The sequence below is a fragment of the Amblyomma mixtum genome, chromosome 2 (assembly GCF_055824585.1).
Source record: "Amblyomma mixtum isolate Tamu chromosome 2, ASM5582458v1, whole genome shotgun sequence".
In the NCBI taxonomy this organism is placed as follows: Eukaryota; Metazoa; Arthropoda; class Arachnida; order Ixodida; family Ixodidae; genus Amblyomma; species Amblyomma mixtum.
This window is the reverse complement of record NC_143013.1, coordinates 52,479,099-52,505,248: the sequence shown is the minus strand read 5'-3', so window position 1 is coordinate 52,505,248 and position 26,150 is coordinate 52,479,099. Positions and strand designations below refer to the sequence as shown.

The 26,150-nt window shown below is 48.1% G+C and overlaps 1 pseudogene; it reads right to left on the bottom strand.

The window, feature by feature from the left end:
* The window catches only part of LOC149359351 (uncharacterized), an 88,858-nt pseudogene that overhangs the window by 48,601 nt on the left and 14,107 nt on the right, over positions 1–26,150 (bottom strand).

Genomic DNA, 26,150 nt, shown 5'->3' with positions numbered 1-26,150 from the left:
GTCACAGTGGTCAGTGCATGGGCAAATTGCCTTAAGCACCATTCGTGCGCCGAGCACAGGTTCATTAATTTTGCTTGTCGGAATCGACAGAGACATGAGTAGAATGCCGCAGGGGTCGGATATGCATTGAAGATTCGCCTCTTCGAAATGAACGTCACTTCTTTTCCTGGGAGCACTACTTCACGTATCTACTCGCGTCTCAAACGTTCCATCTGCCCTTGAGGAGATGCCTATAAATGACACCAAAACTTCAAATTCACTGGAAACGGCGGAAGGCGCTAAGGCGCGTTACGTTATTCATCGCTCTTCGGCCATGCACCCAGTGCTGTAATCACGTGGCTCAGTGCTGTAATCGTGAGACAATCAGTCAGGAACTACGGACACCGTCTTTCTTAAAAGCAATGCAAGAAAAAAACACAAACGTAATGTTGAAAATACGCATGAAGTGGTGAAGAGCACCCGCGCGCATATATATATATATATATATATATATATATATATGTAAGGGTTCGGTAGCGTTCGCGGGGGTCATCGGAACGCGGCTGGGTGTGCTCACAGCGAAGCGTCTCCTTTCTTGGAACGCGGCCGCTCGCGAACGCGCCGACAGGTATACGGGTGTTCCCCCACCCGCGGTACTGATTCGCACACGTGCTGGCACGGATGTATATTTGTGTTTTTGTTTTATTTTGTGGTGGAGAGAGCGCTCTACCTTATGGAAGCTGGAGGGCTGGCCATGCCCTGGATGAACCAACCATGTTAAGAGCGCCACATGATTGGAAGTTACCGAATGTGGGCCGGGCCTTTAGGGCTTTAAAACTGGGCCCCGGAGCCGTAAGCGGCGTTCTGCGCTAAGGTGAGATGCAACGCATCTTCGGCAACGCCGAGTAGGGGCCTCCCCTAGTGATTAGCCAGTTCCGCCTTTTTGTTGTTTGTCTTTTGCCGTTTAATTTGTCTCGAGTGTCTAAACTTCTGTACGCTGTAAATATCTGTACATAAACCTCAGTTATTGCCCTTTTTTTATCCCTGCGTGTCAACTGAACCCAAGAGCGTCTCTGACGTGGCACCCCTGGTGCGAAGAGCTTCAGTCTTCGAGTTGAAACTAACCCGTCTCTGGCGGGGCACCGCTGGTGCAAGGAAGACAAAGAACCTGTGTGGAAATTTACTGGCGCAGTCGACAGGATCCTGCGGCCATCGGTAGACGGCGCAGGAAGAAGACAAGGCAGGGAGAAAGGTGACGACAAGGCGACAGGTCAGCGTTCGTGAACGGACCTGCGGAGACACGGCGGCAAGGACGCAAGGACCACGGCAGCGGACCAGCGACGCGGGACTGCGTCCGGTCAAGGAAGGCAGAGCGTCGAGAACTCGACGGTCACCGGCGGGTCGCAGCAAGTGACAACGTGCACAGGACCAGCGGCGTGCGACAGCTCATCGCAGCGTCCGATGAAAGTGGCGGTGGACTGCGACGCCAAGGAGCTGGCAATGCGGATCGACGCATCGAAACTGTGAGTTTCCTTCGTCGCATTGTTAGCGTCCCTGTGCATGTATTCGAGCTGGTAGGACAGTTGAGGAGTACAGACGGCGGTATGGAGGGCTATCCATGCCGGCCCTCACTCGATGTGAGGTACCAAGTTGAGTTAGCGAAGGCGCGCTTAGCGGACCTTCAGGCTCAACTTGCGAAAGTAAATGGCGGAAAGGCGCTGCTTCGCGAGGAAGAACCTCAGGATGTTAAGTATGTCTTGGGGGTATTAGAAGCGAGACGCCAGCAGGTAGAGCTCGAGATTTCTAAGATCAAGGAGTCTAGGAGAGCTAGCCAACTAGCCAGGGAGAACTGCTCCGAGTCACGAGCAGAGAGGTCGCCAGTGCGGGAAGGCAACGGCATATGCCTGCCGGGCGCAGGTCAAGAGGACAGCCGGGCAGAGGTAAACGGTGAGCCAGATTTCTGCGAAGCTGGAGTCGCAGTTCAAGAAAGCAGCCTGACGGAACGCAGCGTCGCGGTATCAGAGGCGGTGAACGCGCACGCCGACGACACGGCCGCCCAGGTTAGCTCAATCCCAAATGACACCAGGGACGCGGACGCGTGCTCAGGATTGTTGGAAGTGAGTCTCACAATTCCAAAAACGCGGTCTCAAGCAAGCTGCGGAAAAGAACATTTAGCTCAGCAGGGAACGGCCAGCGACGACAGATGTCAGATCGCGGAGCTAGTGACAGGAGAAGGTCTAGAGTTGCTGGAACCGCACACTGTGTCGGTCATAGGGCATGAAGGGCCCCGTAGCGTCATTGATGGAAAGAGCGTTCCATGCGAGCCAGAGAACGGAGGCGGTCTTGCTGGGCCGACCAGGCAGAGCGCCACACAGTTGTGGAACGCACCCGATGTGTGTCTGGCCAGGTCATTTGAGTACCCGGAAATGAGTGGCGACTTGCCGCAAGGCAAGCTCGGGTCAAGCGACGGCGAGTCAGCTCGTGCAGCAGACGATGCCACGAAGCCGGCCAGCGTCTATCAAGCAGGGAGCGGCGATTTAAATGTTTGCCCGTGCAGGAACGGTGCAAATAGCTCCAAACGCTCCAAAGTACCAGGGGACAGGCGCATAGCCTTCACAGTGAATGTCGGCGTGTGGAACAGTACGTTCCGTGCTGCGGTACGCCAAATTATGTTCAGCAAAGCCGGCCGCACTGTTACAGCTGAACTCGGCAAGAGAGATGTTCCTTACGCAGCACGCGGTTCGTACCGGCGCGCCAGAGAGAGCGGGCCCTCAGGTGCGTCGTGTAGTGAGGGGTTTGGACCCATCAAAACCCGAGACGTTTTTGATCCTGGAGGGCACCATCTTTTCAGTTCGCGCCCCGTTGTGGCGCCAGCCTAATGAGTGAGTTACCGTTTAGGCGTTAATTGTGTTACTGACAACACGTGGTGGCTCGAATGTACACAGGGACGCTCGGTGCGACTAAGGAGGCTCACGTGGGCATTGGGCGAGTGCTGTGAACGCTCCAGTCGCGAGTGTCTGTGTCTGTGTGCTATTTCGCGAGCAGGACGACGGCTTGCATGCAGGCGAACTGGGTGCAACGCACCAACTTGGACGCTGTGTTACGGCGCACGGCAGGCATGCCACTGTGTGTATTTAAGTGTGCATTTTGCGTGATGTTGTGTTGGCGCCCGTGTGCATTTTGTTGTTTTTGGTTTTGTTCGTGCCAGTGTTTGTGTAGCTGCGGTATGTCACCCACAGGGTGGTTTTGTGACCCGTACCGATCCCTTTGTTAGAATTCTAAAAGTGGCATTTGAGCCCTTTGTAGAATCTTGGGAAGGGCGTGTAAGGGTTCGGTAGCGTTCGCGGGGGTCATCGGAACGCGGCTGGGTGTGCTCACAGCGAAGCGTCTCCTTTCTTGGAACGTGGCCGCTCGCGAACGCGCCGACAGGTATACGGGTGTTCCCCCACCCGCGGTACTGATTCGCACACGTGCTGGCACGGATGTATATTTGTGTTTTTGTTTTATTTTGTGGTGGAGAGAGCGCTCTACCTTATGGAAGCTGGAGGGCTGGCCATGCCCTGGATGAACCAACCATGTTAAGAGCGCCACATGATTGGAAGTTACCGAATGTGGGCCGGGCCTTTAGGGCTTTAAAACTGGGCCCCGGAGCCGTAAGCGGCGTTCTGCGCTAAGGTGAGATGCAACGCATCTTCGGCAACGCCGAGTAGGGGCCTCCCCTAGTGATTAGCCAGTTCCGCCTTTTTGTTGTTTGTCTTTTGCCGTTTAATTTGTCTCGAGTGTCTAAACTTCTGTACGCTGTAAATATCTGTACATAAACCTCAGTTATTGCCCTTTTTTTATCCCTGCGTGTCAACTGATCCCAAGAGCGTCTCTGACGTGGCACCCCTGGTGCGAAGAGCTTCAGTCTTCGAGTTGAAACTAACCCGTCTCTGGCGGGGCACCGCTGGTGCAAGGAGAGATAAAGAACCTGTGAAACTTTACTATATATATATATATATATATATATATATATATATAGGTTACTTGTAAGGTTAGGTTACTTGTAAACATAAATACCCCCGAAAGCAGAAGATTTGACAGTCGTCGCCGTAGCTCAGAGGTAGAGCACCGGACGCGTAATTCGGAGGTCGTGGGTTCGGATCCCACCGGCGGCATGTGGTTGTTTTTTCTTCTGCTTTTCTAATCAATTAGCATTAAGCGATAACATATTCAGTATTATTCTAAATTGATCAACACCACAAATTAAATAAATACATTAAAAAAAAGTCCCCTGTGCCCCTTGGTTTCTGTGGCTGTTGGCTTCTGTCATATTTATAACGAGCCCCTCATCCCTCTTCCCTTGTTTGCTTAATTGCTTAGCGAGGGCCTCGGTTCTGGCAGCCTTGACGCCTTAGGAAGCATAAGAGGGTTCTCACGCAGCTTCCACCCTCTTCGTTCGATGACGTTCTACGTCACACCTGCGGTAACTCAGGACGTTCCACGTCCGCCACTTATGAACTTGGGTGGAGCTGATGAACACTCTCAAGGTTAGGTTACTTGTAAACATAAATACTCCCGAAAGCAGAAAATTTGACAGCCGTCGCCGTAGCTCAGAGGTAGAGCACCGGACGCGTAATTCGGAGGTCGTGGGTTCGGATCCCACCGGCGGCATGTGGTTGTTTTTTCTTCTTTTTTTCTTCTGCTTTTCTAATCAATTAGCATTGAGCGATAACATATTCAGTATTATTCTAAATTGATCAACACCACAAATTAAATAAATACATTAAAAAAAAAGTCCCCTGTGCCCCTTGGTTTCTGTGGCTGTTGGCTTCTGTCATATATATATATATATATAAGCAAAAAATACATGAAGTCGTTTGTAGCTTAGAACAATTTAATGACGTTTCGGCCGCGGGACCGGCCTTCGTCGGAAAGAAAGAGCGAATGCTTAAGAGCGTCATATATATAGGTTGGCGATATCAACATGGCATGAAAACAACAAAAACAGAAATGTGTAGTCTGAAAAAGGCACGTGGCGAAGCAGTAACATGAAACTGAAATGCCGAAAACAAGACCTGATGACATATCGTGATTCCAGGTTAGGGGAGCTTTAAAAAGTAATTAGAGAAGGCGAAATGCATGTGGTGAAATGCAAACGTAACGCAGTGCGATACAGAGCATGCGGTGGTTATATAAAAGGCGAAAAATGCATGTACGAGAATGATGCACAGTAATAAAAAAACTATGATATTACTGAGAAATTAACCAATAAAAATAATAACGCAGATATCACATGTTTGAAGTTTACGTGCTTTAAAGAAAGGACGCCATGAAGTCCCGACCCTATTGATATTTACAAGGTCGTCGACGATCTTGCAAATATCAATATCAATATATATAACCTTAATTAACCTTTTACGCTATATGATTTATTTTGTACTATATACCTTCCGCTTTCATGTTCTGTTTTTGCTTTTCTTTCACCCACTCCCCTCTACAACGCTTCGGCGATTGATTGAGGGTATGCGATATATGTATATATATATATATATATATATATATATATATATATGGTTTGGTTTGGTTTATAGGGTTTAACGTCCCAAAGCAACTCAGGCTATGAGAGACGCCGTAGTGAAGGGCTCCGGAAATGTCGACCACCTGGGGTTCTTTAACGTGCACTGACATCGCACAGTACACGGGCCTCTAGAATTTCTCCTCCAAAGAAATTCTAGCCGCCGCGGCCGGGATCGAGCCCGCGTCTTTCGGGGTCAGCAGCCGAGCACCATAGCCACTGAGCCACCGCGGCGGCATATATATATATATATATGCCATAGGAAACATAAGAGGGTTCTCACACAGCTTCCACCCTCGCCGTTCGATGACGTTCCACGTCACACCAGCGGTATCTCAGGACGTATACTACGTCCACCGCTTACGAACGTGGGTGGCGCTGATGAACACTCTCAAGGTTAGGTTACTTGTAAACATAAATACCCCGAAAGCAGAAGATGTGACAGCCGTCGCCGTAGCTCAGAGGTAGAGCACCGGACGCGTAATTCGGAGGTCGTGGGCTCGGCTCCCAACGGCGGCATGTGGTTAATAAATTATCTTTAAGCGATAACATATTCAGTAATATTCTCCATTAATCAACACCACAAAATAAATAAATCAAAATAAAAATCCCCTGTGTTCTTTGGATGCAGTGGCTGTTGGTTTCTCTTAAAATGTATAACGAGCCCCTCATTCCCCTTGTCTTGTCTGATATATATATATATAGTAGTAGTAGTAGTAGTAAAAGACTTTTATTCGACCAAAATTTATAGGCCGAGCATTTCGACCGCCTGGGCGACCAGAAGCCGCTGTTCTTCTTCCCCTTCAGCGCCAATAAGCCAGTCGAGCCAGGTGGTGATGGATAGAGAGGGTGGGGGGAAGGAACCCGACTGCTGAGCAGCCGGGCAATAGAAGAGGCAATGGGCCAGGTCCGCATAGATACAGGGGCAGTTGGGACAGGAAGGGTCCGATCGATAGCGATAGAGGAAGAGGCGGGACGGGGTGATAACTGCATTCATCTGAATGTGCCGAAGAAGGCGAGACTCCGGCACCATGAGTGATGGATGAGGGGGAGGGTAAAGGCGTTTGTCGAGGCGGAGCTCAAGGTAGACCTCTTTTATGGTGCGGCGAAGGGTGAGTCTCCCACCGTCCTCTGAGGGCTTGGGCCAGGGGATCAACGGTGCCCGGAAAAGTGTGTCGCGGGCGAGCTGATGGGCCAGCTCATTGCCGTCAATCCCTGAATGCCCAGGGACCCAGCGGAGGAAAACGATGGAAGGCTGCAGTGCGGAGACCGCTCGTTCGACCTCCTGTTGGAGAGAAGGGGTCAGGGTGCGTTTCTGTATGTGGTGTATAGCGGCTTGTGAGTCTGAATAGACTGTGTACTCTTGGAGAGAGGGAAGGAGGGCAAATGACTGGAGGGCATGCGCAATGGCGAGAACCTCGAGGGACAATGCGTCTGGAGGGTGTAGACACGGCCCGCTGGTGTGGGTTTCAGGAGCAGGGAGGTGTGGATGGTACAGGGCGTAGCCGCAGGAACCTCGAGGAGCCACGAAAGAGGCATCCGTGTAAGCTACACCCTGGGTATCAAAGAGAGGGGAATGGTGCTGCGCGGCCGCAGGACGACGTCCGGCGTGCAGGACGGGGGACATGTTGGTCGGGAGGGGAAGGATACGAAGATTGGGGGCGGGGGTGGGAATAGGAGAGGTAAATGGGGAGATTGGAATGGGCGAGATACCCGCTTGAGTCAATAACCACTGACCCTGACGGGTAAGGGAAAGCCGGGCAAGCTGCGAGTCACGATGGAGACTGAGAAGAGAACGAAGAGGATGGAAGAGGCCTGTGGCAAAGAGCTTAGTGGTAGAGGTAGTGATACCTACTACTACTACTACTACTACTACTATATATATATATATATATATATATATATATACTGGGTCTTGAATATTTGGAGGCCGGGTTTTAAAAATTGCTATGCAAAATCTACCCCATTCGAGCTGAAATAACGTTAATTCACAAAGTAGCAAAATATGGTCTACGTTATCTGATAAGTGATTCTACATCGGTACTTGCCTATATTTTCCGAAATGGACGGAAAACTGCTCTCGGCGGCGTGCACAATTTTCGCGGAAGCGAGTCTAGAAGCTGCGTTGACATGGTGCGCCATCTGTCGAGCAGCGAGGCAACCGCCATCTCCGGCAAGACCGTTGGCGCGCTTGCTTCGAAGGTGCAGCGTCTGCTCGTTGAAAATAATGCCAAAAGGAAGAGCCACCGCTTCTCTTACTAAAAACCGTAGTGGAAATGCTACATCAGCAGCATTAGAAACAATAATAAATGTTAACTCCTCGCTTGCTCTTCCGCTATGATTCCGGTGCCGTTAATTTCTGGTCCAATCTGGTTGATCATTTTCTGTGGTTCAACGTCCGCAAGCTGTTCATGGGCTATGAAAGAGATCGTAGTAGAAACACCCGAGGCTGTAACAGGCACTTACATCGAACAATACTCAGGCGTTGATTTCGAAGTGCTTGCTGTGATTATACCTCAAAGTGTCCTCCGGCGGCGTCAATACATCTTTGCAATCTTTCTTCATATTCTTTAAAGACAGAGATGTCCTCATGCGCGCCGTGATTTCTGCACAAGCAGCCTCAATTCGCTGCTTAAGATCAGAACAACTGTGAAGTCGGCCTCGGCTGTACACGCGGCTTTTTAGATAGCCCCATAAAAAAAATCGCATGGAGTTAGGTCAGGTAAACGGGGCGGCCATGGCATGTTGGACGAGCCTCGACCCATCCATTTGTTAGGGAATGTTGCATCCAGCCAGTTGCGGACACTTCGGGCGTAATGAGCAGGAGCTCCGTCCTGCTGAAATATGCAGATCTCCTTCTTCATATGTATTTCTTCCTGCTCTGGCAGAATCTTCTGCTGCAGCATTTCCAAATATGATTCGGCAGTGACGGTGTCCTCAAAATAAAAAGGCCCAACGAGCCCCTCGCGCCACAATCCATACCAAACCATGATATTTGAGGTCTTGTCGTTCGTGGAAAAAAAAACGAGGATTGTTTTTGCCCAAAACCGTGTGTTCTGTTTGTTGATTTTTCCATCCAGGTGAAAAATGGCTTCATCAGTGAATAATAAAAAGTTCAGATGTCCCAGGTCTTCAGTTATTCTTTGCTGTTCCGAGTGGCAGAATTCAAGCCGACGGTAAAGTTTGCATTTTGTACGGATAGAAGCCCTTGCGTTTCATCGCGCGACTTACCGTTGACAGGCTCACTCCGAACAACAGTGCAGCGCGCGTACAGGACATCTGCGGGTCCGACGAAAATGCACCCTCAAGGGCATCTGCAATGCTTCGATGTGTTCCCCCTTAATCACTTCTTTCTTTCTTTTTCAGACAGCCTCTTTCTTCGAACATTTTCTTCCATTTTAGCAGTGACCTTTCAGAGGGAGGACGACGGCGAAATTTGACCTTGAATTTCGTGCGCACGCAGCGAACTGACCCGGATTCAACAAGCCACGACACAGCTGCCGCCTTTTCTATCGCCGAAAATGAACGCATATCTCTGCAGCACATAATGCGTTAGAGGGCGAACACACAAAAAAGTTCGATCTTCCCTCGGGATGAGAACAGAACAAGAGTCGTCAGAAGTCAGAACAGACCAACAGTCGAAAGCAGACGTCACCGGAATCATAGCGGAAGAGCAAGCGACGAGTTAACATTTATTATTGTTTCTAATGCTGCTGATGTAGCATTTCCACTACGGGTTTTATTAAGAGAAGCGGTGACTCTTCCTTGTGGCATTAGTTTCAACGAGCAGACAATCTGCACCGTCGAAGCAAGCGCGCCAACGGCCTTGCCTGAGATGGCGGTTGCACTGCCGCTCGACAGATGGCGCACCATGTCAGAGTAAGCTAGAGTTGCTGTCAGTAGCTCTAGAGCACGGTGGAAGAAACAAACACCGTGCTCTAGAGTAAGCTTGTCGACTCGCTTCTGCGAAAATTATGCACGCCGCCGAGAGCAGTTTTCCGTCCATTCCGGAAAATTTAGGCAAGTACCGATGTTGAATCACTTATCAGATAACGCAGACCACATTTCGCTAGTTGTGAACGTTATTTCAGCTCGAATGGGGAAGTAGATTTTGCATAGGAATTTTTTAAAACCCGGCCCCCAAATATTCCAGACCATTATATATATATATATATATATATATATATATATATATATATATATATATATATTCTTTCTTTAGGAGGACTCATTAAAGGGCAGCTGCTGCGCCCCAAGCACGAGCTGCGTTTTCGGTTTGTTGCTTTATTTATGCGGCTGCTGGCACTGAGTAAATTGGCTGAGCCCCCTCTGACCGAGCGCTTCGCTTTGGAGCTGCAGCCACTCGGTGTGAGACAGAAATGATTAGACAGCCTAAGGTGGCCGCGACCTAAGCGGCTCCAATAGCGTGCGGCTGACGCTGCCGCTTTGCTTATCTCTACTTCCAACATCTCTGTCGGCCTCATTTTCTCCCACTACTTCTTCCCTCATTTCTCCTATATGCTGCTCGTGCATTAATTACTGTTATCTCATCCTTCTCTCCTGGCCGCTCTGATCGGTGTCCATGGACGGGCTTAATCCACAGGACGGCTCGACGTAGGCTTCGTATAACGACTCACGCCGTAAAACAACTGCCCGCCGCTGGTAGGATCCGGATCCAAGACCACTGAATTTCGCGAATAGTGTTCTACCAACTCAGCTAAGGCGGCGGCGGTCCAACCTTCTACTTTCGAGGGTACTTATGTTTGGTGTGAGCAAACCATGACTGCGTTCAGCTGTGCCCTCCTCGTTAATAGCCGTGGACGTAGTATGTTCTCTATTACCAATGGTGTCCCAAGGAATGCAATGCAGAACAGAGGCCCTCGTGGTAGGTAAATGAGAAGCTCGTTATGACACACAAATATTAAGCGTGCGCTCATTTCTTCACTGCAGTCAACCACCTTTTGTTTAAAACTGTAACAATAAGAGTATGCTGCCGTTGTACGGTGGCTGTAAAATCATCGCCAAGCGTAGCACGAACCAAGGTGCGCACACGAACACGGACTCTGAAAGTGGCTGCGTTCTGAACGAAACAGACCAACCATTTTGTCACAATTTGTGCCAGTGGTAAATTCTCGCACTAGGCTTTAAAAGCGCCCCTGATGAACACTGGCTGAAGTAGCATGGCTTCGCCTGTGATGTGAAGGAGAGAATTAGAACTGCAGGATGCAGTTTTAATTGTGCCTGCACGCGCTTTGCCTGCGGGAGCGCGCTGCGATGAAAGTTGTTCACCGCTGACGTGTTCCAGTTTGTTTCAGTGGCACCGGTACAAGTCATTCCTAGGCGTCTAAATTGGTTGCCATCGAAGATCGCAGCAGGCGGCCTAAATTAACATCTCTGGGCACCAGAAGGGACCAACAGAGCGAACTGCACCTGAAAAACTAAGGTTGCCTATATGTTTTTTTTAAAAAGCTCAGACTTTTGTATGTCTGGTGAGACGAACTTATAGTATAAATTTCATTAACATATCTCAACATAAAAAATTCCCAGGAGTTATAAACCTTTTCGGCCGCAATCTATTATTTGGATGCAAAACAAAAATATCATGCCCAAGCAGGGTATCCATACTCAAGAAAGTTAAGTGGTTATTTTTTTAACCGAACACACCGAACACACTGAAGAGTAATGCAAAAATACCCGGATTTCTGGAACTAATACACTGGCGATTGTGGAACCGTTTTCATCTTCGAAGGTACACATGAGGCTACAGATTCCGTACAAAAGTATAACTGTTACTAGTAAAATTAGCCTGCAAGGATATGACCGAGAACCTCGCTAACCGGTTTGAGAAATATTATACTATGCGTTCGCGTATTGGCACAGACAAACACCACTTTTGCAACGCGAAACATGCTAAATTAGCCTGAAAAAAGAAATAAGGCCTGAGTAGAGCCTACTCTGAGCAAACGTTGCTAGATCACAACTTACAAATAACGTTTCAGTGCAAACTGCATTCATGCTTTGTATTATATAGCGGCAAAGAGCTACTACATGTCGACTCAGGCGTTGTATCGCTCGCATTCACTGCCCCTTATCTGGCTATAGCTCCCTGCTTGTTTGCCTGCGTGACGTTGCAGCTGCGGAAAGACATCTCGATGTTAGAAGACGGAGGCGCCCTGACGAGCTCTGGGAGCACTCATCTGCCCTGTCGTATACAACATGCTGGATAAACCCAGGATTCCGTTTGATTAGCACAGGTAGCGCCGTAATTTGTAAACTGACAAAATGTGAAGCCTGTCGTATGCTGTTGAACTGAGCGCTGATCCGTGACTTGCTCTACCAAGAACGCCAAAACTGTTACAGTAAGGGATGTGCAGGGGACTTTGTGTCCTACCACGCTCGGCACGAGGCTTAGATAAATCCTAGCAATCTACAGCGAGAAAAAGGAATGGACGGGGAAATGTTTTTACACCCTTCATGGTATCGAGAAAAACTGTTGTCCACTTTTCACGGAGAGAATACATCTCTGGGCGTCTCAAATTAGAACAAGCAAAAATAACATTGCACGAACACTTTGCTGCGCAGACGTATCGTGGCACCAGTGAATGGATTAAAATAGGGTAGCTCTCAGAAGTTTAGTCTTCTGGTTGGAACAGAAAAAAAAATTAAACTTACGCCACCAAGGGCTTTGAGGTCAGCTACCGACATAAGCTTTGGCCTGGTTTGCCTCGAGGTCTTGGCGGTGCTGAGGATGAACTGCGGCAAAGCAGGAAGGAGTGTTAGTGGTGACGAGTCTAAGCATTCTCGTAGCAAATTCGCCCATCTTCCGGGGCACGAAAGCAAACGCAGGTCCTACGATGAAGCGTGAGTAGACAGCTATGACATGTCGATGCAAAGTCGGTTCGTCACCTGTTTTTTCGCTTTGTTTTGATGCTCTCGGCCTTCCTCCTCTTATTTCTCTGATGACACCACAGCCGCGCTGACAACCTACATATGAACTGAGCACATCGCTGTCTACCTAGCACCTGAAGTGCTCAACGCTTACCTTGCATGACTACCGTTTTCAATAAAGCCTTTTTAGAGTAACATCTTTAATTTAGTTCCTTTCGTGTAAAACGTTTCCGGGACAAACAGCCGCAACAAAGAGCTTCAGTACACGCTTATGAACGCTACAACGTAGCAGCAGGACAACGCAAATTTGTCGTCATCATAACCACAGAAGAAGCTGCAAGGTTTAAGGAAGAAGTGTATTCTATCCAAATTCAAATATTTACTTGTGTGTCATCTTACATATTCGTTAAGACCACTTCGACCTCACTGCTTCGTGATGTGCTTGGTAATATATTCTTCGTCGAAGCTTATTAACTGACCACCCTTATTGAAGGCTGCTTCAGTAGCGCATTAATGTTTTTCCTCACGCTCGCGTCACATAGCCTTAGTTTCTTTAAGGCATAACAAATGGTGATGATGGTGGTGCTGATACGGAACTAATTTAATATTAAACAGCTGCCAATGACTATTGTCCGTCAAATCACATGCACCGTCCAACAGAGGAACCTCCCATTCACCTTTAGTTGACCGTTCCCCGCTCCAGCTGCGACACCCTTATGTCAAGACTTTTATCTACTGCTTTCACTTCATGCTCTAGCTACCCATCCGTACATCAATCCATTCATCAATCCTCGCTTGTTAGACAGGGTCAAGATAAATAATCGTAAACTTTTGTCTTGAGGGATACTTGTAAACAGCTAAACATGACTAAAAACACCTGCCAAAGGCACTACACCTCATTCGCATTGTTATATGTAGTCAGTTCTTTTCATGATATTAATTGGCGGTCGGTACTTGTTCTACCCAGGATGTAAGGTTAGCTTTCTTCGAAGTAATTTTAGCGATACCGTTTAGCATTGTAGCTTTAGGGTCTGAATTATAAACTGCGATTCTTACCAGACCGGAAGTCAATAAGGAGTTATCCATCAACTCTAGCTATATCTAGGAATTCTGAATGCAAACCGCGAAATATCCATTGTAAGAATGCAGTGAAAAATAAGCAGGCAGGTGGTGCACTTTGCCGAGCACCGTTTCTGGTTTTGCAATCTCAAAGTTTTCGTATGCAGATATATGCTTGCTCCGGGTTATGGGTGGCTAGCCCCTGAAGCTGAAATGTGAATGTGATCCCACTGGTCGTAGGCATTCGATTGATGGCTGATTAATACCTTTTTGGAAAAATCACATCCGGCTATGAAGCACGCTTTATCATAGGCCTACTGATTAACTGTGATTACCCTAGGGCCTTTGCGCGCATCCATAACCATAATCCGAGCGTTCCTAAAACATCTCTACAGAGCAAACTTATATATAACGTGCATCAAGGACCACGCGAATATTTCTCGCGTTCAGCTCACAGCGCTGACCTCGAAGTGCTCCTGGTGACTTCGAAGTTTAAACTCGGAAACATCGGTGGGGAGTAACGACATGCTTTGTGCGTCTGCACAACAGCTCCTAGGGCGCTGCGCGACACTTTCACCAGGAGGTAAGCGCGACAGCAAATAACTACACTTTTCCTGCTTCACTAGCTCTCCAAGGAAGTCGGAAATAAAGTTTATCGTCGATGTGGCAGCATTAAAGGAAAAACCGCACTTACGTTGTCGACTGCCTTCCGAGTAGCGTCAATTGCAGCAGGAGCAAGTTCGTCAGGATCAAATGCGCCCAGGAATTCCAACACCTCTTTGTATCCTTTCTCTGACACCGCCATGAGCATCCTGACGTAAAAGTCATGGATGGGAGCACTCAACTGAAAAGAAAGATCACCACGCGCTTCTGTAACGACTGCAAACAGCAAACTAAACTACTTAAACGGTGCCAAAATTGCACCAAATGCCTGGAAAACAGACTGCAGAGAATGTTTACTACATTCGAAACGTAGCGAAAGCACGGATTTGTGCTACGTAATAGACGACGGTGAGCAGGCAGTGCCGCGGGACGGAGCAGGTGGAAATTGATGAAGACGACGCCCTACAGTGCACAGCGCGAGTCTGTGGTGCAGTTTAACACGAGGCGGGTTGGCTGCGGCAACAGCCCAGTGGCCTCGCTGAGCGGCCCTTTAAGATTTGCTCGGGCAGCCGTTGTTTCGACCTGAGTCATGGATATTGATTCAATTTCTTTTTCTATTTTTCATGGTTTGACCTCTAACTCAGCTGAAGGTCAAATTTGCACGGTCCGCGATTGAAGCCCGGGGTTCCGTAGTGAGACTTTCGCTTCAAGACATTTGACTGGAAAAAACTATTTCAACCACGCGACTGGAAAGAAATGAAAAATTCAGCTGAGCCAAGAAATACGGAGGGAAAGCTCTGTTAAGCATGGTTAGGCGCTGTGTGCTTTGGTTCATCTTTATTGTTCCAGCCTGAGCATATCACGTGATGCCTAATGTGCCACAAGTGCAAGAGCGAGCGTCCAAAGCGGCGGTCGGCGCAGCGGCAGACGTGACTGCCAAGCGCAAGAGTGAATCACGTGACATCACATGTCATAGCTGGCGAGGAAAAGCGGCCAAGCCCCGCAGCTGTGGCAGTGAAGGTGAAGATGAAAATGAAAATCGACGCACCTGCCACGTGCGATTTTGCACATCCGGCGCGCCTCCGTTAGAGGCCAAACCTGGGAGACAGATTACCTTCAGTTTCAGCATGGGAGGGACACAGCTTTTCGCACTAAATAAAAATTAAGACATGCTTGCTGGGGCTATGTTGGTAAACGAATCAAGCTACATAATTGGTCAAATGTTTAGGGGAATCCCCCAAGGTGGAGTAGATTTGTAATAAGGGAGTAATTACTCATTGACATCCACCCAAGCGCAGCCATGCGGCTACAAAGGAAAGCTATACAGCTTTTTCAGAAACTTCGCAGTGAAAGAAAAATTCGTCCTGGTCCGGGGTTCGAACCCGGGACCACCGCTTCACCGGAGCAGTCGCTCTACCAATTGAGCTAACCGGGACGACAAGGTACATAATTGTGCTTCTGCTCTTTAAAAGGAATGACACAAGAAAAAGTGAGCAAGGATTGCTGCGTGGTATTCGCCCGAGGCTGATGTGTTTCAATTTAGTTTTACAGCGACAGTTGTTGATGGAGTGGACATCCGGCTCCGTGACGTTGGCGCAAACGTCCATTTAATGGTGCAGACAATGCCAATGATACGACATGACTTTGTGGCCGAGCGACTTAAATATGTTCATGCACCGCATTAAATGCCACTAATATGAGCCGCACCATTTACAGGGTGTTTGACCTCAGACTTTACACAATTTTTAAAAATCGGCTTTCTGAGTAGGCTTTCCGAGTTAGAAGAGCGTTTTTTTTTTTTTAGCAGTATAGCATTATCCGGGGTGAAGTACATCAGCATATAGTTAAGACGCGCTAACTAGCAGGCTGGTTAAATAATTTTGAATAGTTACCTTTTTAATTATTATTCTTAGGCTCCTTAATTAATGAGAGGCGTATAGCCCACCGCAAGTAATCCCTCTGTCAGTTTTTAGAATTGCGAAGACACGGTTACCCCTCAGCGTAGTGGCCCAACAAATTTCGCCTACATCGCGCCAAGGTGCATTCGCTTTTTAGAAGCTTGCAGGCAAAGCAACTTCTCCAGTGGACGGAACTCGCCGAAATCGCCAAAATTTGTTCGGCCACAGCGTCGACGGTAATCGCGTTTTCTAAACTCTAGAAACAGATACGGGCAGTACTTACTGTGCGCTACAATCATCTTAACAATTAAGGAGCCTAACAGTAATAAGTTTAAAAAGCTGAATATACAGTATTAGTTAATCAGCCTGCTAGTTAGCACGTCATAACTGTATTCTGATGTGCTTTCCCGCTGACAGTGCTATGCCGAAAAAAGCGCTCTTCTATTTAAAATTTTTTGTTAAGTCTTATATGAAACACCCTGTATGTGTCTCTGGGCTGTTGCATTCTGTGCTAGGGTGTAAACGTTTTCAGCCTAATTCGTACAAATACTTGCTTCCCTCCGTTAGGAGAGAATTAGACTGTTGCAGCCGCGTTCATAGTTTCCACCACGCCAAAAAAAAGATATTAAGGCGAAAGCCTTTAATGCCTCATACTGTCGTTAGCAGACGCGTCGGCAGGAGTGTCGGCAGACGCGTCGGCAGAGGTGTCGGCAGACGCGTCGGCAGCGGTGTCGACAGACGCGTCGGCAGATTCGCCCGCCTTTCGGCGTCACTGCTTAAAAGGCTCAAGGTTTCAGCATGAATAAAGGCGCATCTAGTGAATGCATGGGCTTCATAAATAAAATAAAAGGAGTAAAGTCAAGAAAAGGAAAATAAAAAATAAAATAAGAAAATAAACAAAAATAAAAACAAAATAAAGATAAGATGTGAAAATAAAAATAAAAAACAATAAAATTAAGAAAAGGAGCAAGAAAATAAATAAAAAACAAGTTATGAAAAATAAAATGTGAATAAAAACTAACAGTGGCCAGGAAACGCTTTCGCCTTGCAGCATTTTAGAGAGCCAAAGTGCCCCCTGAATTTTTTTCTCTAGATGGCAGTAAAACGGAAGCGTAGCCGTGCGCACGACGACCTCGTAATGACTCCCCTGCACGATCCGAATGCTCTCTCGGAGACTTTGAATATGCGGCAAGCCAGCCGACGAATAATTCGAGCGGCATCTCAAAATTCTGGGCAGAGAGGAGCAGTCCCGTAGCAGCAGCAATGGTGGTGGTGGCACTTTCGAAGAATAATAACAGTAATAAGGAAGAATAATGTAGCATCCCTCAATAGTAACTGCCTGATATTCCTCAGATATTTGATGTGCAGCCAGATGGGAATAAAGAAGGCCGCAGATAAAAAAAGATGCCCAGGCTTAGCTTGGTTAAGCCAAGAATGCGTTGCATATTGCGCGGTCTTTTTGCGCGAGGTATTGCTTGGCGGCACTCGATTTTCTCAGCAGCTTTTCCTCCGTGACGTATGGATGGATGGATGGATGGATGGATAGGAGCGCCCCCTTTAAAACGGGGCGGTGGCAACCGCCACCATGCTCAGCCTTTTTTTTTTATTTTTTTTTTATTTTTTTTATTTTTTTTCTGTTTACTCCGTTTGCAATTCTCACCAAGAATCGCCATCATCTTTACCTACGGTTTTTCCTCCGGCTGTCGTGACGTCACGTCACGTGGTTTGGTGGCTGCCCGGCCGCGCCCAAGGGCTGAACTGAGTGATTGCAATATGCTACGCATAAAAAAACTGTTGAATGAAATTGAACAAATAGGACACCCAGTCATCCTCATGAATCTAATATGGCCGTTCACTTGGTTTTGTAGTTCCAGTTGTCCGATTTAATCGGCTGTCTCATTAAAACTGCTGTTTTCAGTCTGTTCTGAACACATATTTAGAATTTTTGAATTTTAAAGGCTAATTGAACGTTTGTGACGGAACAGCGCAAAACACCGGGACAAGAGACAAGCGCTGAATTGGAAGTCAAGAGTGAAACACTGAAAAGAGCCCGAAGTACTAGAAATGAAATCAGCCAGGACACTAGCTTGGGCATGTTGGTTATTCATTTGTGACGGAACAGCGCAAAACAGCGCAAATGTTTTGCGCTGTTCCGTCACAAATGAATAACCAACATGCCCAAGCTAGTGTCCTGGCTAATTGAACGACCTGATTCTTTTCAGCCTGAGAGAGGACTGAACAACTGATGAGTCCCAGAAAGAGTGACGAGGAGACTTTATTTACAGATATACCAAAAAAAAACGCATTGCATGCTTCGCTAACACAAAGATGATTAAATGAACTGAACTACTCGAGCGCGCATGTAATTTAGAGTTGCGTGTGGTGTGCGAGCTGAGAAAATGCTGAAATGGCGCTGTCTTCGCCAGAACATTAGGCGCTACTTTTGAAACGATTCTTTTCTGGCCCGTTTTGAGAGTGGCAAGGTGAGAAACGTTTATTTTTTTGCCAAATTACGCTGCATTTCAAGCAACTTCGCTGAGCACGCCGGTCGGCGCAGTATTGATGGCGCAATCCTTTTTTCCTCCCTTGGAGCCTAATGCACATGCCCGCAAGATTTTTGGGCGCCGTAAAAACCATCGGAAACTCACATTTCTGAGCTACTTTTTCGAGACGATTTGAAATTTCATTGTAGTATGAGAAGGCAACTCATAGAGGCAAGAGGATAATAAACGTGCGCATGTCACTAACATTCTATCATCAGCTAACAAAACCTTTGGTTTCCTGAAACGTCATTTGCGCCATGCACCGCCAAACGTTAAGCTTCTTGCCTACAAGTCCCTCGTTCGAACAAAACTAGAATATGCATCCCCCATTTGGAGCCCTAATCAAATCTATTTGTTAACATCACTAGAATCGCTACAGAACCGAGCCACTAGATTCATTCATTCATGTTATTCATATGATATCAGCATATCTTTAAAAGCAGAGTTGAGCCTAGCAAACCTTGCCTGTCGTCGTCGCATCGCCAGTATGTGTTTATTTCAGAAGTTTTTTTACAGCTCATTGCGTATCGCACCCTACATTAGCCCTCCAACACGCATTTCACTCCGCCTTGGTCATCCCCTGCAAGTTTCCCGTCCACAGATTCATACCACAACGTTTGCTGCATCATTCTTTCCTCGCTCAGCCAAAGACTGGAACGGCCTTCCACACGACGTCGCTGCAACCACCTGTCCATCCTCATTTTTTAATTGTATAACTGCCATATTTAACGAATAACATCTTTGTACATAAAGTTTGATTCTATCTGTACCCACCCCTTATGTAATACCCCCTAACAGGGGGGTCTTTAAGGTAATAAAGTGAAGTGAGGGGTCTTTAAGGTAATAAAGTGAAGTGAAGTGAAACGTTTTCCCGGACCCTCCTCACTGCACCTTTCAACGTGGACTCTGTGAAGCCGCCCAGCTATAAGGATGAGCAGCAACGCATTCTATTCGAGTTACGCAGCACGTCAACCACAAGCAGCCACGGACAACCTTATTGAGTCAGGGAGAAGAAACTTCGTTTTGAACGCCGTAATTCATACCACAGCACTAATTGCCTTCGTCCTGCTCATTATCACCACCACAATGAAATTAGTGGATGCGCCACATCACTCAAGCATCTTTAGTGATAAACGTGCTCATGGGGTGGCCCAAAAGTTGTCCCACCGGGCCTCTGGGGACGACTGAACCAACGCCCCCTCGACCTATTATTTCGCGTATACCTCTAATGCCCGATTCACATAATGCGGAGTCGGTGACAGACAGTCGGGTACAGTCGGTGACAGAGTTCTATCCCGGGATTTTGGGAAGAGACCCTGTTGTGGTCTGAGCGTGAATGTTGTGATTCTACAGGGCGCTCTTTTAGTGACAAAGCACTACTCCAGACACACCAAGCCCGAGCAAAAATATTGTCATGTATTATCAGAGTGACTCGGGAAAGCTCGTCTAAGTTCGCAGATGGGTAGCGCAACCTGCGGCCATTTGGGAGGAAGCTCGGTAAGTTCGGAGGAGCGGCGCGCAAGATGTAACCATTGAAAAGAAGGCATCGCGCCAGCACCCGCCGAGTGGAGAAAGTACGATGAAGAGCGAGGAACGCGGTAGCGTGCACGTGCACATGCCAGAAAGAAGAGACGAAGAAAGAGCTCATGCTTTCGCACATCTGCCTGGTTTAACTAAGCTAAATTCATGCCAAATTGTTATGTTCCGGGATTTGGGTTGTGATGAGAGTTCCACCTGACAATGGGTGTATGCCAGAGCTTCTTGAGTTTCCCGCATTTCTAAGTGCAGCGGTCGCGCTTTAATGCTGCTGTTTACAAGTGGATGAGACTGATCATAACGGTGATACTTGCCGTCTAATCGTCCCACCTTACATCTTTCTGCACAATAAAGGCCAATACTTTTTATCCTGTAGAGACGACACATGGGTACGTCGCTAACGTATCAGTCTTCGCAGGAGTAAAATTGCGAAATTGATGTTTTCAAAAACAGTAGTGTGAAAAAAAAACATTTTCTTTCTCCCCTCGCAAAACTCTTCCTCCGCTGGCCCTAAAAGATTGTGCGCTTGCGGCGGCATGCAAGAGCGCACAAGGCTGCTCGCGGGAGAGCGACTCGTGAACACAATTCAAGCCCTGGACCACCGACAGCCACTCCGGAACTGTAACTGGCATTTCACTGCGACATTTTACCCTTTGCAGCGCGAAATTTTACGGAGATACAGCCGGTAAAATTTTGTTCCTTGGGTTTCGTATTGCTGTCGTAATAGTAGCAGTAGTAGCACTGGTGGTCAAATGTTTAGGGGAACCCTCCCAGGTGGAGTAGATTTGTAATAAGGGACTAATTACTCATTGACATTCATCCGAGCATATATATACGGCTGCAAAGGAAAGCTATACAAAAAAAAATTCGTCCTGGCCTTGGGCGACATTGCTGACCTGCATGCACTCATTAATGTCGATAACATTAGTCTTCTCCGTTCATCCATCTCTCCAAACTCAGGCGTATAGTTTGCATCTCGCACTGACGATTACAGATTAATGGTGTTCTTTTACTCAAGTTGTCGCCCCAAAGGACGGCTCTACTACCCATCGTGAACGCGCGTGGCCGCCGTGTGTTTAACAGCACCCCTATCGGCCTTTACCTGAACGAAAATAGAATTCCAGACGTCACCTCACTCGAGTTCTCGGCCTCGACCTGCATGATTCCGGCTCCCCAAGCCCCTGGCTTCGCACAGCACGCCAGAAAACGTCCCAAATGCTGCATCTCCTCCGCCGCATTTCTCCGAAGTCCGGTGGTGCCACGTCCACCATCTCCCGACACCTCATACGTTCTGTGCTACAGCCAGGATTGGTTTGCCGAGCCCAGTTCCGGCACATGACACGCCCAGAGTGGCCTCTCTTGGAATCGATGAATCGAGCAGCAATGCATGTTATGACGGGCCTCCCACAAATTACCCCACTTCACGCCCTCCAGGAAATAAACACACTTGATGAACTGGTTCACCAACGTTGCCAAGCACGGTGCACAAAATTCCGCAATATCACTGAAGCCGCAGCTTAAGCAAAGTATACGGAAGACTGCTTTGTGTTGCCTATCATTTCCTGCCCGACACGACCACCGTGGCTTTGCCAGCCAGTTGCCGACAATCGGCCTATGACTCGCACACAGACGCGATCCGTTGGCCACCTGAGTGAGTCTAGTATGGGTACGGTTGGCGTCTCATCTACGATTGAAACCTCACTACGGCGAACGTGGCGTATGTCGAACGTGGCATATGTCGAACGTGGCGTATGCGTGAGTGAAGATTACGACGGCTACTGCTTCGCCTGAATTATTACCGTAAATTGCAACGTGTTTATACGCTTGCTCCCCTGTCTGGCTGTGGGTGCAAGCTGTGCTGTTGGCCATTCAGGACGCATTAAGCATCCTTTGTCCACTGTTGCTATCCAGAAGCCACCTTGACCTTCCCAGAATCCTCAGGCGCCATCCGTAGTCTACGATATGTTCCGAACACCGACGTGCTGGCACAGCTAATTCAACACATAATTGAAAAATTCGCCCTCATGGTATGTGTACGATGGATTCGTCGAGATTCCCACCCCACACAAGCTTGGATGGATGGAGCAAGTCGCGAATCAGCTCCTCAACGTCCCATTCAAGCGGCCCCAACCTCTCCGGAGACAATACTCCTTCAAGAAAAAGAAAGCCTCCGGCGCGCCACGCGAGCACTTCTCCCACCATGTGGCACCGACCTCCCTGGCGGCCCTGCGCGCTGGGAAGAAGTCTTGCTTCGAAGGTCACGCCTCCGTGTCGCCCTCTCCCCAGTGGTAACCTTGTCGTGGCCGACACATTATCATGCGCCTTTCAAGACTCCTGCCTCTTCTGTCCCGCTCCTGCCTGCAAGTCGGACACTAATGCTTTGGACCTGCCCCCCTTTGCGTGTTATCCGGCAGAAATAACTGCTCCATTCTTTCACCAGATGTAGAACAATAGATTTTTGGGCCGCACCACCAGTTGTTACTGGACTCTCTTCGAGAGTCTAGTGTGCACCTGCATTTATAAATAATATTTTTTGCCCAGAGACACAAGAGTACCAGTACTAGTAGTAGTATACGGGAGGGTGATTGCCACGAAACTACTCGCAGGGTGCCTAGCGCTGAGGGAGGATGATATGACGAGAGTTGAAGAAAGTGCAATTAGAGGTGGTTACCACTAGATCCATCGGCTGGTGGTTACTGTAGTTGGTTATTTGGAGAGCTTAAGAATGCCCAACCGGAGGTTGCTTAGCACCTAAACGGTCCGTTAAGGGGTTACCGGGGAAGACGGAAGAGTAGCGAGAGCGGAAAAAGGCGCAACCCGAAGGCGGATGCCACAGAGACCATTCGGAGGGGGGTTAGCGCGGAAAGCGGAGTGTATGGTGATAGCGTAGGAATCCGTAACCGAATGGTGGTTTCCATAGGAACTATCCGGAGAATGGTTACGACAGAAGGAGATGAGGAAGGCGTGTCGGGAGGCACGCCCAACTTGAGGGTGGCTTCCACGGAAGCTATCTGAAGAGTGGCTACCGTGGTAGTGCATGGCCAGGGCGGAGGAATGTAGCACGGTCCGTCTTCAGCAGCTTCTGCTAAACGCGCTGTCGTGCGCATGAAACGGCGGTCTACAGATGAGCTCTATAATGATGCTAAACCAATTCTCTGCCTCAATAAACCGTGAATGAAAGTACCCGAGCTGCTATCGAACTATCCAGTGTTACACAGTGGTAACCGTCCTCTGATGTTTTTTTTTCTCCCGTTTTAAAGTTTAAATCGATAGGAACGTCACACCCCAAACTAAAGTGCCTAGCGGCGAGACCGTGTGCGTTGGTGTCTCACCTCCAGTGATGGTTTCTCCGCCTCGTTCCCGCTGGTGTTGCCCACATAGGCGACGGCTCGCACCAGGCCATCGATTCCGAACGCCGACATGACACCGCTGACTTTGGCTGGCTCCAGCGCCCCGATCTTGTCTATTTTCTCATTTCCGAAAAGAGAACTGTAGAATGGATCTTGGTCCTCCGGAAACTCCCCTTGGATTTGTCAGAACGCAGAAGGGCAAAAAAATGTTGAATTACAAACCACAGTGTTGTTAATTTATTTTAAAACGCCAATTCCTACGCAGCAACAGCAGGGGAAGTGCGCAGTTTACGTTTGGATGCATGCGCTAAGTGCCGTGGCTAAGACCAAGTGCAATAATTCGCATCATGTGCGTGCGGTTAAGAGCGGTTGGCAGCTACATCACTGAAGCCACGCCAGGACCTTTTGCTTCTTGTCACGGCCACGAAGGTCACAGTGCACGAGCACTGCTCGACGCTCGACAGTGCTCCTTGCGATTGGACATGACCCTAACATCTCGAAGCAATACAGTGCGTATGAACAACTGACAAAGATGCGAAATTGTGTGAGGAAACGAACTGCGCACAACCGAGAGAAGCCCACTGACATGCACGCGCTTTCATTACAAAGCTGCTGCTGATGATCCAGCGCTAAGAGACAGGCATCTTCTGTGCAGCTCCAAGCAACAGGCTTGTAGGCGGTTATAGCCATTCTCAGCAGGGTACCAAGGTCACCAGAGGGTGAGCACCGCCTCCCTGGCAAGCCTTAATCCTGTATTCTTGCGTTCCTGGCTCTGTCTGGCTTTTCTTTGCACCGCAAAAGTTTCCGTGAGCTCTAGCGCCCATTTCGGCCGCATTTTTGAACTACATGAGCGATATTGAAAACACTTGTAAGCATAATATATGACCAGAATTTTGGCAGCAGTAACCTATCTGCGAATATTAGGCATTTTGAAGGCTCCAGTACATCAGTGCATTACGATGCAGGCCTACGCGACACTTATATCGAAGATGTCCTTGAACACTGTAACGCTTATCGATCAAAATCAGGCGACAAACGGTCGGCATCTTTGCAGAACTAGATGCGACTTCTAACCCCAAGTTGCAAGTATTATACTGTACGTAACGCCTTCAGCAGAATAGCTGGGATGTAAAAAGTTAGATAGAAGCAGATATAAACAAAAAAATAACATTGGCGCACACAATGAATCCAATTGGTGACTAAGTGCCAGGGAAGCGCAAAGGAAAATACGATAGACGCCTAGCTGAAAACATGAAAGTAGTAAAAGTCAAACGCTACACTCGCCTGGAAGGCGAGCCTAACAAGCCTGCCGTCATCTTCTCTCGGTAAAGATGAGATTGTGTCAAATGTAGGGCAAGAGAGAGAGAGAGAAAACTTTATTTCTTCAATCAAATTCCGGGAGGTTTTAACCTCTTAGGCTTGAAGTCTGCCGGGATCCGTTGAGATATTTTTTTTATTTTTTTTATTAGTACCTCAAAGGCCCACTAGGGGCATTACATGAGGGCTGGGCATACATATCATTGTAAAAAATCAGTGATGAATGATTTGAAGTATTCCAGGCCAGGATGGATGAAAGCTTCAGCGGGGAGGTCGTTCCAATCTCTTGCGGTCTGGGCGAAGAATGATTTCAGGTGCGCAGAAGTAGATGCTCGAGGTGTATGAACAGCTTTCGGATGACTGATGCGAAATGAAAGGCGGTATGCACGGGTGATAACGGATTGGCTGAAGTGCGAATGATAAAACTTGTGGAAAAGGCAGAGTCTGGCTATTTTTCGACGGGATTCAAGGCTGGGGAGGTTAGCTTTTGTTTTCAATGCTGTTACGCTCGTATGATATGAGTAATCAGAATATACGAATCTTATCGCGCTTCCTAGAGATATGGCGGCTTCCTAAGCTTGACTGATGACTACTCGTTGCTTATCTAGGTCCGAGCTCAGCAACAGAGCCTCCAATGTTTCTTCATTTCCAATGGTCCGTCAATTGTTTGCTAAGTGTGGGCATGCCCATATCATGTGGATCTTGTTTGTCTTTCCCTTGCAAAGCTTGCATTTACCGTGTAGGGCAAGAGAAACAATTATTGTCGTAGGGGCTGGGGAGAAGGCAAGCGTAGAAGGGGAGAGCAAGATTTTTCGGCATATTAATTTTTATAGTCTGAGTCTTATTTCAGCCCTGAGAACACGTCTTTGATTAATCACGCGGATCTTGGCCTCGAATGGTGTTCGTACAACACCTCATATTTTCCAGGGCCTCGAGCACAGATAATGACGTCCTACAAGCGACAAAGATAATATGCTCAGTAGCGTGCGTGTTCTTCCCAGCGGCCGGGAGAAAACGGCGAGCGAGAAAAGGGCACCTAACTGTTGCATTCGCTGCCATGTGACGTGCGCACTTCGGAGGAATTTCGGTACTGCTTTTCCGCGCATGGATTGACATAACTCCTTACGCTGCAGTGCTGACAAGAATCGAATATTTTTTAAAAATCTGGCAGGTCGTAGCGCTATAAGCTAAATGCTAGCTAGTTGGCCACGTGGCGTTCTCCGGAGTGCCGCCACTGTTACGTGCTGCCCGTAGTGTAACCTAGCTTCTGAATTCGTCCTCGGCGTTGCTAGTTTTATTGCGAAGCAATACTACTTTCGCTACTACCTCACTCAGCCCGTGCCGTGCCGCGTCCGCATAGCCACGCTTGACCTTTCGCGTGACCTCGCTGCGTGACGTCATACCACCTGTGCAAAAACGG